Source organism: Glycine max, chromosome 4 (genome assembly GCF_000004515.6).
Source record: "Glycine max cultivar Williams 82 chromosome 4, Glycine_max_v4.0, whole genome shotgun sequence".
Taxonomy (NCBI): Eukaryota; Viridiplantae; Streptophyta; class Magnoliopsida; order Fabales; family Fabaceae; genus Glycine; species Glycine max.
This window is the reverse complement of record NC_016091.4, coordinates 1,282,836-1,296,082: the sequence shown is the minus strand read 5'-3', so window position 1 is coordinate 1,296,082 and position 13,247 is coordinate 1,282,836. Positions and strand designations below refer to the sequence as shown.

Here is a 13,247-nt window from a genome sequence, read left to right as displayed (position 1 = left end):
CACATTGAAGAGTAACAATTGCTTGCCTACACAAGAAAACCCAACTTTATGAAAGCTGTTGGTTTTAGCATTATATTTTTGCAACAACCTCTCTATAAGCCTGTACCAAAATGGTGTGTTTTATAATTTTTATGAGTGAGTTGTGTAAATATTAAATAACAGGACTTTATAACAAAAAGCTACACTTGTGGAAATACACCACTCTGTCATCTTTGTTTCACACGACAAGGAAACTCGCTGTTCCGTGTCACTGAATGCAGGATCATAGTCCAAAAATGCTCTAAAGCCCAACAAAGAATCACCAGAAAATAGGTACAAGCTAACACCCATGTTGCCACTAATCTATCCTTAAAACAAGACCCGAGCGTAAACAAAAAAGTACCGTATAAGCACAATCTCAAGCATTTATCCCCGCTATATATATATATATATGTAACATAACTTTCATTCATTTTATATCAGAGCTACCGTCACTCAATAACACTCCAGCTCCAGTCTGGGGTGTTGCAAAATCAATGTCGGGAAAACCAAACACCAAAATCAACAAGTCACAAGAAACGTGTTATAGGTGCCTCGTAGAAGTTTAAAGCCTAAACAAGCATAAACTCATGTCCATTGCAATTAAATCAATTCACATGTTTACTACTGCTATATCAAGAAGTTTATCTTCACTACTGCTGTGGCAATAAGTTAATTAAAGCAATAACACATAACACTTTAAATAGCCAAGTTGGTAGCTTACACTGACCAAACCGGTAAGGAAATCTGCACCCAAAATCATACAAAATGGAACTCAAGCTAGAATCAGATACCTTTGAATATTAAATCCTGTCCATTTCTGAAGGTGACTGTTGTGGTGAGCTGCGCCCACCATGTCTATGGACTTCAGGGATTACTATGAGAAGCTAGGTATTCCAGTGCAACAACAATATCACCAATAAGTGGACGGAATTTCGGTTGCTCCTGGATACACATAGCAGTTATAGCCATTGCCTGATGCAAACAGCGCACGGGGAAGTTTTCGTGTAACAGAGGGTCAACCATTTGTACAAACTTTTTCCGGTCACTGAAAAATTGACGAGACTGGACAAAAAAAAAAACTAAGCATAAGTAATCTTATATGCGAAGATGATTCATTTAGATAAAGTCATCAGTAAAGCTTAAGACACATGTGACATCTCAAAGAATCCCAAGCATTTATTATAATTTATGAAGAAGGCAGGAAACACCTTATTATCACACGTTAGAGTTTTCATAATGATTAATGAGATGAGACATGCTCTAGATTCTAGTTTTTCCACACTTTCTAACATGAAATTTAATATGAGAAATGTCAATATGCTACTGAAAAGATGAAAAACTAAAAGGAATCACTTACAAGCAAAGCTAAGACAAACATACTAAACTTAAGGGGAATTTCTTTTTAAATAAACGATACAAACTAAATATTTACCCATGAAACCAAGTTTTGCTCTCCTGGTCTTCTATTAGTATCTATTGCCCTACGTCCAGTGATCAACTCCAACAAAACCACACCAAAGCTATATATATCAGATTTAAGAGTTAATTTGCCGCTCATGGCATACTCTGGCGCACAGTAACCATATGTTCCCATCACTCTGGTTGAAACATGGGTATTGTCTCCAACAGGTCCAAGTTTAGCAAGCCCAAAATCTGACAGTTTTGGGTTGAATTCATTATCTAACAAGATGTTTGCAGATTTCAAGTCCCTGTAGATAACAGGTGGATCTGCTTTACAATGGAGATATTCAAGGCCACGAGCAGCTCCAACAGCAATCTTCATTCGAGTACTCCAACTTAGTGGTTCTTTGTCTGGGTGAGGATCTGAAATGAGAGATAAAGTTATAACATGATTGGTATATTTAATCATTAAAAGATGGTCCTGTAAAAATCACATAAAGGAGAAACTAATTTAGGGATATATTTTAAGGGGAATTCCTAATAATGCAACCTATTCAAAACTAAATTGTTCTTCTCATAACTTTACATTTAGGCCAAAATATTTATTTTCATAAATTTACCACATCTTGGCCTACACAAAAACAGCTGTGACCTCTTTTGGAAAGTACAGAATAACCCACACACAAAACCACTCCCACTGAAAAACCAGATGTGGTATGCTGATCGAGACAATGGAAGAAACCCAATAATCCGCTATATCATATAGCGGCTAAGGTCTTAGGTAAATAGTGGAAGTTGTATAGCAGTTGACATATAAAAAAGGCAAACTGTGTGCTAATAAAAGTAAAATGCATAAAATTGAAATTGACATTAACACAGAAGTTCAATTCTAAGTAGTCAAATCCCAAATAGTGGCATGTAGCGGACCCCAAAACCACTAAAGTGGATAGCAAAAAGCGAGATGGCCGCTATTGCGAAGTCTAGAAAACAATATACATAATTTATATCATACACATAAATACTCAAAAATAGAGAAATACACAAAATTAAAGACAGTCATAATTAATAATCAAAATCCATTGTCATTGTCACTAACATTAAAATCTAATTCTAATTGAAGACAAGAGCTGTTAACTGTTGAAGAGTGAACACATTCAAATGGGAGATGAAAGGTCCCAGGGTCAACCTAATTAAACTAAAACGGGTGCCAGAAAGACAAAAAAATTTAAAAACCCAAAAAAAGAGGAGGGGAAATGGGAAAAAAAATGAGGGTAATTCACAACCGCTTTTCCGGCTTCTCCAAACCTGCAATGCAACACTCTTTTGCATCGAACGGGCCAAATTCACAACTGCTACCCTATTTGCTGCAATAGCAGCACAATTGACAACATAGGTTCAATTGGCTGGTGACTCACCAAAGATGACAAGAGAATGTAGGACACGTGCCACAACCACAACACCCATAGCAGCTGCAGTAGTGGACGGAGTTGCAATTGCAGATCCAAGGAATTGTGCAATACAATAGCGTTATAGCAGCTATTTAACAACACTCAAAGGCTACTTAGAGCCCCAACGTATTTAAATCCCAAAAGAAGAAAGCAAATAACAAGGAATGTGCTTTTCTAACAAAAATTCACCCTTATTTAGAGGGAGCAAAAACCCTTTTTTTCATAATAAGGCCTATACTCCTTCGTATATTTGCATGCATACTAATGAATCGGGGACACTGTCCTGATGTAGTCTATGACAAAACATAGAAAGCAAGGAATGAAAATGTTTCTCTCCGTAGTGAATTAAGTTTATGGGCACAACTTTGATTACACAGTTAAACCATTAACCAGCTCCAGTCAGTTTATATTCAGTCACAGAATCTTTCATTGAAGAAGAAAGTGTATAAACGCTATTCACTCTATATAGATATACTGCACTTAATATGCGCAGGTTAATAGGTACAAAATATCAGCAGTAAGTACAAGATGAGCAATGTGCACTGTTGCATTGCATAGACTCTCGAGATTAACAAATACTGGGATATCCAGAAATTGAAGAACTTATGCAGAAAGTTTAACAGTGTGTTTGGTGTGCCATTTTGAACGCACATAAGTTGACGTTTTAGAGTCAAATTATTAAAAAGCAGTGAAGCAGCTTAGTAATGCAGCAGAAGGACATGTGTACGTCAATGGAAAACACGCGTTAAGTTTGTATTACTTCTTGTGGTCAAAGTTGTAATGTAGGTTAAATACAAATGAAAGAATGAAAACAAGAAAACAACTAATAAATGGTGAAAGAACAGTTACAGAACACTAAAGGTTTGATAAGGTTACCAAATAGATGGTCTTCAAGTGAACCCATGGGCATGTACTCATAAACCAAAAGCCTTTGATCTCCATCAGTGCAGTAGCCAATTAACTTGACAAGATTAGAATTGTGCAGCAGGCTCAACATAAGAACCTCCGTCACAAACTCCTGAAAACCTTGCCGACCATCATGACTCAATTGTTTCACGGCAACATACTGTGATGATCACCAACAACAACAACAACAAATCAGAAAAATCCAAATCACATTTTTAAAAAACAGAGAGAGAGAGAGAGAGAGAACGATCTGAATAAATAAATAGAAATTGACCTCTCCCGTTGCAAGACGACCCTTGTAAACCCTTCCAAAACCACCTTCCCCGAGTAAGTTCACTTCCTTGAAACCCCTCGTTGCCTCTGCCAGTTCGCGAAAACCGAAACTTGCCGCTGCCGTACTTCCTTTGTTACTGCTACTACTCACACTCTTCTTCCCCTTCCCCTCTGAGGATTCCCTCTTCCTTTCACTCTCTGCAATAAAACAAAACGCATTGTTAGAAGCCGTTTCAGAAAATTAAAAACAAGAAGAAAAAAATGGGAGGCTCGGAACAAACCAGAAGAAGAAGTAGCAGTAGCGGTAGCAGATCGAGAGCCATTGTCAATTTCAACCCTTCTCACATCTTTCCGGCGAGAAACAAAGCACGAAAAGCAACTCATCGGCGCTACAGACAACTAAATTTCGTTTAAATTAAATAATAAAAAAAAATAAGATCCGTATATAAGTCAATCAGAGTATTTCTGGATTTCCCCTCTCTAGGCGAGGGATCAATGAATTTAATTTAATAATAATGAGGTTGCGCAAAGTTCAAATGCAACCTCGAAGATAAAATTTAAGACGCGTAGGAAACAATCTGAATTTGTGTTGTGTTTTGTCTGTTAGTTCTGAAACACTGGTTTAGCGGAAGTCACTCACTGTGTCCACATTAGTAGAGATAGCTGTGTACTGTGTTTTTTTTATAAAAATAAATAAAATATATTTACAATTCTTGGACTTGTCTTTCTTTCTTTTTATTTTGAATTATTATTCGATTTCCACTTTCGTTGCATTAATGTCTGTGCGTGATTGCTGCGAGTCGCTCTCAATCCTTCTCTATCGGTCTAATGCGCATTTATAAACGTTACGGTCCCAGCCATCATCGCCTCCTTTCTGCTTTTACTTTTCTGCCCTCCCTGTTCCGCAATCACCATCCAACCGTTGCCCAAAGTTATTATTTTTTAACTTTTAATTAATAACGCCACAACAAGTATCAGTATTTTTATCCATAGTTTTTACACTATTTTATTTTTTTTAACTTACATTAACTTCTCACTATTTTCATATTATTAATTTTTATCTCATTTTTTATTAACTATATTTAACTTCTATTCTTTTATTATTTAAAAAATTTCCCCTAATAGTCATGAAAGACAAGTTTAAAAACACCGTTTCCACTTTCCATCGATTTTAAAAATATTTACTTGATAAAAAGAATACAACAATTTGTTGGCAACTAGTGTATGAATCACGGAACGCACAGCACCAGGATCGATCTTTTTTGTTGTCTAAAAAAATTCATTTGAATTTTTTTTTTCTATACTTAAAATTCATTTGAAATTGAGTGATGAGTACGTAATTTTGTTAAATACTACAAAAGAATAAATTTCCTTATTCAAATAGAGTTCTCTTCACAGAAGATACGTGTATTATGTTGAAAACAAAAAACAGTGTTGTGAATTCGGTGGTTGGGCTACTACTTGCATCATTTCTTTTTTAATAAAGTTTAACATTTCAAATATTGTGTATAAGAAAATTACTCCTATTAAAAATAGATAATATTATTATAAATACTTTCAATATAAATAACATTATTATTCATAAAAGATATTTATAGTTTTAGACAAAAAATAATAATATAGTGAAAAATGGCTCAGTCTAGCCAATTCAACAAACAACTCAATAAATCGATTGTTTAATTAGAGAATAATTCAATATTATCCAAGTATCTAATTACTTTCTCTTTTCACAATTTAACTATGATAATATTTAAAAACACGTGTGTAGTCTTTTTTTTTTAATAATTTCATTTAATCACACACACATATATACATATTTAATAACATCCTCAAAATCTCTTTTTTATGGCATATTTCACTGACAGTAAAGCACATTTAACTATTGAAAACATTTGATCGTGGACCTCTATCTACTGCAAATAGCAATTGCCTCCCAATCAGTGATTTCAGCAGAAGAGGATACTCATATGTAGGTGGATCCTTTACCAAAAAAAGTAAAATATGATTTTAAGATATATGAAACCACATCATGAGTATTCAAGAATCAAATAATCAGGATTCTAATACCTTCAGTGTAGAAATAAGTTCTTTGCATGTAATTTTTAACAATTTTTCAGCCTTATAATCAGGTAGCTCGAAGGCAGCATTAGCTGATCACATAAGACACATTCAATTTGACCACTGTCACATATCTTGATTTAGTGTCGTTTATCCATCATTATTTATGGAGGAATAAACTATTTTTATGAATGTAAACTTACGTCTCATTAGTAAGTTTCAGGTAAATCTTCTTCTTAGTTGTTCCATCCTTGAAATTAAGTTAACGTGTTTTTATAATAATTAAGTTGAATATATACTCTTAGGAGAAATACCATAGTAGTTAATTAAGTTGAGTTTCCATGTTTAATGTGTCTTTATAATGAATTGCATGAATTCTAACAAAGTTATAGTTTGAAACGTTTCCATCTACAAGCTTTGAATGAAACAAGGGTCTATATTGCCACACCACTTCAAGCTTTATACTCTCTCTACCATGTGAAATTCGTGCTCTTGATGGTTTATGTGGTGGATCTTTTAAGCATTTAGCCTTAGCTACACAACCATCAACCAAACTAAAGCATTTTGAATATGGCTTTCATGTATCTTGTACGGGTAGTCATATAATCTTATAGGCTCTTAGCGAGGTATTACACTTTGGATAATTTGTAAAATATTAATGGATGACATCATCGAAGAAGAAAAATTGTTTGTATGAATTTGTTTAAATTGTATTTTAATTCTTGTGCATTGCAAGTTGCAACTTAATAAACTGGTTGAATGATTGAATCACTCATAAAAAATAAAATAAAAAAGTTGGTTGAATTAGGTTTGGAAGGATTTAGTAATAAAAGGTGTAAATAGCCCGATTTTAAGTGACACAAAATCGTCTGCTTTCCCTAGCCCAAACCGCACAGCCCATTGTACTAAAAAAAAGAGTGTATTAATTCCGCCAGACAAATTGTCTATGTTTTCCGTGTATATTTTATTAAAAAAAATATTTTAATTGTATATTTTTCACATCATTTTCATACAAAGGAAATATATTTTATTCTATTCCATTTCTAAAAAAAATATAATTAATAATAGATATTAGTTATTTTTTCTAATCAATCGAATAATGGTAATATAAATTATCATTTTTTAAATTAATAAAAATACAATTTATCTTTTTAATAGTAACCAGTATCATATAAGTTATAGCTTTTAGTTAAAATTTAATTAATTATATAGAAATTACTATTTATATAAATAATCAAATTAACAATTATGTGAATTTACTTTATTAATAATAATAATAAAATAATTATGATACTAATTTCTATCATACTTATTTTTATTGTAATTAAAAAGGATAACATGTTATCATTAATTCAAAAATTAATTAAAAAGTAATTTATATTACAATTAATTCTATTACTAACAGAAAATATAACATGCTTCACCGTTATGATAATTTGTATCATAATTAATTCAATTCATATTAAAAAGATAAGCTATATCATAATTAAAAAAATATATAACAAAATTACAATTTTGTTCATATCTAAACTCATAATCACAATTTTGTTTGTATCATAACTAAATAATTAGATTTATATATAAAATAGAATCACAATTTTATTGTGTATTTATACACAACGTAATTAAGATTTTGTAAAGTCTACAAGTTTTTTTTAAAAAATGAGAGGCCAAAAGATGAGAAAGTTGGGTACAGTAAAGTTGGAAAAAGGAGGGTAAGATTGTCTTTTAAACATGCATTTGAAAAAAATAAGGAAAAAATATCAAAACTGGGAGTGAGAATAGAAACTCTCAAATCCGAACCCAAGTAGATTACATGTCTGGAAAAGAGGAACTAATATGCACTCGTCAACGTGAAGAAAGGGGTACACGGTTGGAATTAATTTTTATAATAGATGATATTTTAATATTTTTATTTGATAAGATATAATTTTGTAGATAATAGTAGTATTTAAGTATTTTTAACATAAGGACGTATTTTCTTTCTTTTTAAATAAATATTTTTTATAGTCTTCAAAGTAGAGATAATTCAGGAAAAAAAAAAAGCACAGTTAATTGCATTTTCTTTTTACACAAAATATTTAAGTATAATTTTTTTTTTTTGAAAATATCTTCCTTTTATAATTAAGGAGTACATTATTTATACTTTAATGGTTATAAATGATTGATTTGCCTTAAGAATGAAAATCTATTTATTAACCTTTGTTAATAGAAAAAACTTGTTATGAACAAGAAAAATACTCAATGACTAGAATAACATTGGTTTTATCATACTCTTGTATGTTTAATGACAAATTCTTTTACTGCATCTAATGAACATTTTAATCACCTTTGTTTAATCTATGCCCACATTTGATTTCGAAAACCCCTTTAATTTAATTAACTGAAAATTAAGGAATAAAACAAAGACAAAATCCACATTTTTATAAGATATAAAAATAAAACAAAGAGAAGTGGAATACAAGAAAGCGATGGAAGGGCCAATACATAATGGCAGAAAAAATCCCAACTGACCGAGACAAACATTTGCAATCATATGCGGAAAAAAAAATCGATTCATTAATTGGTAGATAAAATTCATAACTTTTATGATCCATTTGTAGAAGAAAAAGACCTTCAGCATCGTCAACAGAACTAATGGCAGATTAACAGAACTGAACTCCAAGGACTCAAATACGGAATAGTAATTTTTTAGAGAGATAATCTGAACAATTAGTTTTTTAAAAAAACAACAAATTAATCAAGTGTTACCACCGTCAATGTCTATTCTAAGTCCGCGACGTGAAGAAAAAACTTGAGTTTACTACTACTACTACCTTATCATGGGATGTTGCTAGCACGTAAAGCTCAGCAACCAGAGATGCACCAGTTTCATTCATACCCACTGTCACATTCTCAACTCATTGATCATCATCACATGCATCTGTATATAAAGGCCCTCTCTATTTTCCACAACCTTCCCTTTAATAATGATATGATTCTTAATAAAGAAAATGATAAACCTCCCCCTTCTTATTATTCTTCATTAATAATCACCCGTTTCAACTTCCAGTGCGACCTCCCGGAACCGGTTCGCCGTCGCCGCATTTTCTCCCAGCCCATGCTCGTCACATCAACGTCGGAGACCGAGCTCCTGAAGTGGAACTTCCTCGTGTACGAGTCCTTCTCCACGAAAAACGACGTCGTCGTGTTCGCCAAAGGGGTCAACCACCGCAACGGAAACGATCGCTCCCCGAAGGAACTCCGTTCCGTGTTTGACCTAGGTAACGGCGTCCGTAACTCCGCCTTTACGAGCTCCGTCCAAGAAGTGTTCCGTTGCCCCCACCCAGATCCATCTGAATTAGATTTGGATTCTCATCATGGCTTACCCAATAGAATCGGAATCTCCCTTGAGATCGTTGCAGAAAACATTATTAATGCCCCCTCGGTAGCGTATTACATTCCCAGGCCCAAGCCCATGAAGAATGCTCTAGCCGTACAAGCCCGGCCCGAACATTTCTTATGCGCGTGCACGATGGTTTACAACGTGGCAAAAGTGTTACGGGAATGGGTTATGTACCATGCAAAAGTTGGCATGGAGAATTTCGTATTGTACGACAATGCAAGTGATGATGATTTGTATAGTGTGATCGAGGAGCTTGGCGCCCAAGGTGACAACATTAATTAGCAAGTTGTTTTGGATTTGGCCAAAGACACGAGAAGCTGGATTCTCCCACAGTGTGGTGTACTCGAAATCGAAGGGATTGTGCAGTTGGATCATGTACGTGTTTTCTCCTTCATGGGGGCATGAAAGTGTTCCTTCGTTAAAAAAGGCTTGTTGGCGAGGGAAGGGGCAAGTGTCGATGAGAAACGTGATAGATCATTTTCAGGTGAACGAAAGGGAGGGGTTGAGGTCGAAGGGTTGGTGAATCACTAAAAGTACAAGGCTTGGGATGAGTTCCGAATGAAGGAGGGTGTCTGCGTATGTTGTGGATTGGAAACCCTAATTCTAAGGATAGGAGTCCGGGGTTGGGGTTCCAAGGATTGGACCCGTTCTTGGTTCGGCTCCGTCACGCCCAATGGCTTGGCAAACATTTGCTTTCTACTTGCATTGATTATATTCTTCTCAGTCACCACCTCCATCAGTTTCTAAGCAAATTAAACGTTACATTCACATAGGAAAAGAAACTAGTGTGGTCGGATGGATTTTTCGTATGACATTTTCATTCCATTCTGTTTTTTTTTTTTTACGCGTGGAATAGGAATTATTGGTCTCATCATTGTTCTTTTTTGGACCGATGCAGCACTTTAAATTTGTCTCCGTATTGCACCCTTTGATGTTTTTCATTCAGTTTTGGCATGCTCTCTTTCCCTCTCAATTGGTGCTTGGGTTAATTTGTTTTTTTTTTCTCCTTTCTTTTTCTTCGTTGGAAATTAGCAATGCTGGTCCTTTTATCACACAGATCAAGCAAATGAATCGCAAACAGGCAATATAAACCAAAACGTCATTATGACATACTATCTAATTAGAATCCAATTTATGTTTGTTTTTGTTGTACGACTTACGCAAATCAAACGATGAGTATAACTTGTTTCGTAATTGAATTTGAATCCTCTCGATAATATTTTGTAATGAGAGAAAAAAGAATTTAAGAGAACCCACAAATAAGTAATGATACACTCGGTGAGTATAACTTAGTGATGGCAATCTTGTGGGGTAGCTGCGCCCAACCGCTTCAAAGTAGATCCATCTCTAAATACACTCAATCTTAAATGGAGCATATTGGGGAATTTATAATTCTCCACTATTTATAGTAGTTAAACTTAATTGATTTTGTATTCACCACTATTTCTAGAAACTTTTGGGCTTTGGCTCTTCTGTAACGTGAGTCCATAATTTTGTTCCAAATATACTCCTTACTACTAGCTGTTTATCATTATTTTCTACCCGTTTGTGATTATATTGCTGGATTTTTTATGCATGGTGGGGCTTAAATAGTTATTTTAAGAAGAAAAATTCCTTTAAGATATCACAAAATACTATTCAACACGTAAAGGGGGAGAAAAGTATAAAAATAGATCTTCTATTTACAGAATTACAGTGCTCGTGCAGCTAAAAATAACAAAAAGAAAAGATGGGAGAGAAGGAAGGAATGAAGCAAGAGGGTAGAGAAATAAAGTAAAGTTAGAGAGAGACAGAGAGGTAGAAAAATAAAGTAAAGTTTTCTACAGAGGAAAAAGGATCTTCTCTTGCACCGAGTGTCTCCCATCCTCTCCTGGATTATTTTAAACATTGAATCTATAAAAATGGATCAGATTAAATGTTGTATTCAAGTCACATTCAAAAGATAATTACCCAATTATTACTGTGCCAGGGATGGGACTACTTCTATATCTGGATAACTTTTCCGTATATGTTAATTAATATTTGAGGTTATTCGTTAATAATGTTAAACTTTTATAATTAAAATTTTAATAAATAAAGACTTTCAAACATATAAATCATATTATATATTTAAGATAAATAATTAATATTATGCTACCATATTATTTTTAATTTCTGAAAAATTATTGAAATTCAATTAGAATTAAAGCTGATAAAGATAAATTGAAATAAATAAGTTGTTGACAAATTTAATTTGAATTAAAAATTATTTTAAAAAATAATTCTTGACTATCTGAAACCATTTTTCTTTTTCTTTTATCTGTATACTTAATTTTTTAATTGTATAACTCTTGTAATTTGAATTTTTATATTTATTTTTAAGTTTAACTTTAATAATTTCAATAATTTTCAAAATAACTTGTTAATGCTTAAAAACAATATTATATCACAATATAGATTATTTGTTGTAAATAATATTATTTACATGTTTAAAATATTTATTATAAATTTAAATTATTACATAATTTATATTTTTAATGTATTTATTTAACTCCTTGGATAATAATATCTATTTATGATAAATTTAATTATGAAAATAAATATTTATTAATATATATAATTTATATATACAAATATGTTAATAGGAAAGTAGTCTAGATACAAAATAGTATTAGCCTCAAAGTTACATGTAGGGGTGGATAAGCGGGTCAGTCCGTCTCGCATAAGATCAATATGTGTAAGTTCACATTAGTAGTAGATCGGACCAGCTTGTCCCGCATTATTACATAGATTTAATATTTTGGTCTAACCCTGTCCGGTGGGTCAAATGGACTCATTCGAGGGCTTAGTTTTTTTTTTAATAAAAAAATTATAATTTAAAATAAATATATTTTTTTGCTCTTAAAAAAATAGTCAAATATACTCAATTATATCTATATTTTTAAAAAGTCTTAATAAATCTCTAACAAATACTCGATTATAGAAGTTTTATCATAACCAAATAAATTTTCAACATAAATGCAAATAAATTTTGGATTTAACTTTTAAGATTAATTGAGTTTGGATTGAGCTTGGACTTGACTAGTGATTGCGGATTTGGGGGCCAACCCACAGACCTCGTGGTCCAAACACACACAGTCCACGAATTATGCGAAACATACCTAAAATCCTGTATAATCATAAATTTTTTAAAAAAATTGATCCATGACCCATGAGCCCTACAGGCCAATCCATAAATTCGAGTTGTTTACCCACCTTAGTTACATGGCCTTTTGGGTATAACTCCAACTTTTAATCCTATCCATCTAATATAGATCTAAGGGTTCAAAATAGGTTGGCTAGAGAGGATTGAAGACACAACCTCCCTGGAGAGGATCTGCATCCCTATACAAAACGAGACTAAAAATAATTATTAATTTGTTATCTCAAACTTTCATTTCTTGGACATAAGCTTTGATGTTTTATTTTGACAAATGCTACTTATATAAAGTTATAATGCATGATTCCAAATTATATTTTATCTTTTTTGAGTTAAATATATTTAAGATGCTAAGAGACGTTTGAATCTTTAATTAAATTTGTTTGACATGTATTATACTATTTACTTATTGAGCTATGTATATTTATAATAGTAGAAGACTTTTGCAATCTTTACAAACCCATGACTAAACCATTAAATATATAATTATATTTTTGTTGTATATTTTTTCACACCTTTCTTTTACAACATAAATATGTTTCTATTGTTAAATTTTTATGAAAAAATTGTAATTAAT

The 13,247-nt window shown here is 32.6% G+C and overlaps 2 pseudogenes across 1 annotated transcript; one reads left to right on the top strand and one right to left on the bottom strand.

Annotated features, from left to right (window-relative positions):
- Positions 1 to 615: 615 nt before the first annotated feature.
- LOC100782249 (probable serine/threonine-protein kinase PBL21) lies at positions 616 to 4,715 on the bottom strand (annotated as a pseudogene). Its single transcript, XR_413755.4, has 5 exons — positions 4,331 to 4,715; positions 4,051 to 4,247; positions 3,747 to 3,936; positions 1,454 to 1,845; positions 616 to 1,083 (listed from the first exon to the last, which is right to left on the bottom strand). The product of XR_413755.4 is annotated as a probable serine/threonine-protein kinase PBL21 (transcript).
- A 4,467-nt stretch (positions 4,716 to 9,182) lies between these two features.
- LOC102662378 (glycosyltransferase family 92 protein Os08g0121900-like) lies at positions 9,183 to 11,093 on the top strand (annotated as a pseudogene).
- The last annotated feature ends 2,154 nt before the right edge of the window (positions 11,094 to 13,247 follow it).